The sequence below is a fragment of the Limulus polyphemus genome, unplaced genomic scaffold (assembly GCF_000517525.1).
Source record: "Limulus polyphemus unplaced genomic scaffold, Limulus_polyphemus-2.1.2 Scaffold4826, whole genome shotgun sequence".
Taxonomy (NCBI): domain Eukaryota; kingdom Metazoa; phylum Arthropoda; class Merostomata; order Xiphosura; family Limulidae; genus Limulus; species Limulus polyphemus.
Window position 1 is genome coordinate 76,558 of NW_013670436.1, and position 3,626 is coordinate 80,183.

The window sequence follows — 3,626 nt, forward strand, 5'->3', positions numbered from 1 at the left end:
ACAAATGCTTGTCAAATGTCTTTGCCCTGGTATGTGTATTTGGTAGTTGTCTTTTGACACACCACCAATTTTTATCCAGGCAATTCTACAATTTTTGGGTGGGGGGTGCCATATGGAACTCTTTCCAAAAAAAAAGAAACAATTTAAACATAACATTATACATCGTAGTCAGGGTTACTACAAATATTTCAGCCAGGTTAGATCGAAAAATGGCAGGCTTGCCTTAAGGAAACATATATGTACACGTATATTAACGTTTGAAATAAGACTGCTCAAAACACGATGACGAAACAGTCTGGGAATTAAAGCAGTCGTGAATAACAAGAACGACAAGCTCACTTATCTTACGTAACAGGCCATCCTTATATTAATTACACACACTCAAGAGGAGTCGAGAATTAATTGGCTGACAGATGTATAAATTGATTTTTGATGGGGTATTACACCAGAGTTATGAGCACGTGATCGCTTTCTATGTACACATGCTAACTCGTTTCTAACATTGAAGAGACAATTTCGCCTTTGTTGGTACTTTTTGAAAATACTGAATATTAATTAAAGCGTTAGCGTTATCTGATATAATGCAAAATGTTTATGACAAATCTAAAAGTCAAAATCTAAGCATCCCCCCCCCTCGAAGAAGGAAGGGCCATCCTTGAAAAGTGATTTAATTCACTTTTCTAATTTTCATAACGCAAATTTCGGTGTCCCTCAGTGGTGAGTTTAATGGCTTACGACGCTAAAATTCCGGGTTCGATCTCCACAGCGGACATAGCACAGTTTTGCTCCGAGACAAGTAAACATGCCAAACAGCTATATCGAGGCCCGGCAGGACCAGGTGGTTAAGGCGCTCGACTCGCAATCTGGTCGCGGGTTCGAATCCCCGTCACACCGAACATGCTCGCCCTTTCAGCTGTGGGGGCGTTATAATGTGACGCTGGTAAAAGAGTAGCCCAAAAGTTGACGGTGAGTGGTGATGACTAGCTGCCTTCCCTCTAGTCTTACACTGCTAAAATCCGGGGTTCGATTACCCGAGGTAAACATAGAATATGGCCCAATATGGTTTTCTCTGGTTAGTTTTGTACCAGAAGTAAAATCTTATTAACCCTTTATATTAATATTGTGTGTCTTGCAAACGCGAAATTATAATCCAGATTTGGAATGTAGGGTAAAGACCAGGTACTGGTGTCTTTACTTAAGGGCTTGAGAAAGACCGGGAAAATAGGGCAAAGACCAGGTACTGGTGTCTTTACTTAAGGGCTTGAGAAAGACCGGGAATATAGGGCAAAGACCAGGTACTGGTGTCTTTACTTAAGGGCTTGAGAAAGACCGGGAATATAGGGCAAAGACCAGGTACTGGTGTCTTTACTTAATTCCAAGTTATCTGGGACATTACATTGACTATATTTATTGGTGTTAGTAGTTGTCTTTTCGATGATAGTTTTAGGAAATATATTGTTCTTACACGTCGAATTCCTGAATCCAGAATGTTTTGGGAACTACAAGTAGTTGTTGCATTAGAAATTAAAGTTTTTAAAATACCTGTTTTTTTTATGGCTAGAAGGATGAAGGATGTCTAAAGGTCAATGTGGGTGGCCTTGCGATGAATACTCGCGAAGAAGCCTCGGTCTGATCTATGTATAAGGACGTCGAGAAATTATAAAGTTTTATGGTGAATTTTATAAAAGGTCGTTGTTTCTTAAATGTTTCTAGAAAACGCTGGACTTACAGCGGATCGGAAAAACCTGTAAATACGTCATCAATGAATCGTAGCCAATAAATATGAAGAAATAGTTTGTCGTTTAGAATATGTTGTTCAAAGAAATAGTGAATACATTACAAAGCGCAGGGGCAAACGGGTTATCCACGGCTATGCCACGAGTTTATGTTGTTGAATTTAAAGTTGGTCATTTTTTGTATCGAATTTGAATAATTCAGTAAGAATAAGACAAGGGGACAAGTTCTAAGTAGATGAAAATGAACATACGTAACTATGTATGTATGTGTGTGTAACTAGTTCCCCTTTATTTAAAAATCCGCCTAGGTAAAGCCATGCTTAGAAATATATTATTTTGTTAGAAGTTGAGATAGGGGTGCGGGGGAGGGGGCGAGTATACCGAAGGAGTGGCAAGCGAACGACGCGAGAAAATTTTTTTTTACTAAAATATTTTCAAAGTCGGATGATATATATATGCCCCCCTATGTGTTAGTATAAAACATTATCGTTAACAGTAAACCCAAAATAAAATCACTCTTGGACCATCTGTGAAAAGTGTAACAATCATATACCGGAAATCGAACGAAACAAATAACAAGTCTGCCAATGGAGGAACACGTTGTCTTCCTTAGAAGACTTTGATGCACGTGATAAAGTCAACTTATAAAAACAAAGATGAAACGTGAGAACAATACCGGTTGACCTAACCACCGTGATCCAATTAGCCCTTAACAGTTGCCCCCCGGACAAGGGCAAGCCGAAGAACAATAATAGCCTCCTTGTGGTGAATAAAGGGCGTGATAAATAACTTATCAATATCCATATTTTTTTGGAGCATTAGGAGTAAAACCCCCACTCTGTTTCCCTTGCTTTTTTACAGTTATTGAATTTCTGACCTTTAACCCTTGGATTTCACACAAAATTTTATTCACAAATATTCAGTGTGTTCTATTTCAATGAACTTTGAAATTTTATGGGTTACGACGTTCGTAACGTGCCGATTTTTTTATGAGTTATTGTAAAAATTGCACAAGGGGATTTTCAGTTCTTGTTTCGAGTAAAACAAACCTTTTTGACAATGAAAGATTGCTTATGTAATTATATTCTTCTGGAATATTAAATGTAACCAGAAAAATAAACTCGTGACCGAAACAGCCAGTAGGGGATTTACTTTACAGCACGTGACTCCCTGGTAATCTAAACCCAAAACGTCTGTGAAAAAAACGACAGGATTTCCGGAAGTTGGTGGCGTTATTAGTGTACGTAACTTCCTGTGCATTATCCGGGAACCGCTCATAACGTCTAAACCTTTATATGTCACTATTAAGACAATCTAATTACTAAGAATTACATGTTTGAGGTTCAAGCTTACCAAATATAATAATCAAAACGTAGACAAGCGCCACTTATAACAGTTAATGTTTCATAACTTTTATCTCTTAATTGTGAAAAAAACATTATGACGTCGTCTTTATGAAGGATTCATGATCTATAAATAGTAAAGGAAACGGCTCGTGACAATGACTTCATATACATTGATAGGAAAAATTATGTTCATCAACTTGTTAGCCTATTGTACTTCTACATTTATAACTTTAAGCTGTACGATATCTAATATACATATAATTAATTTTGTCAACTGGGTGGAAACTGGATACTATATTAATTTTGTTAACTGGGTGGAAACTGGATATTATATTAATTTTGTTAACTGGGTGGAAACTGGATACTATATTAATTTTGTTAACTGAGTAGAAACTGGATACTTTATTAATGTTGTTATCTGGGTAGAAACTGGATACTATATTAATGTTGTTATCTGGGTGGAAACTGGATATTATATTAATTTTGTTAACTGGGTGGAAACTGGATACTATATTAATGTTGTTATCTGGGTGGAAACTGGATA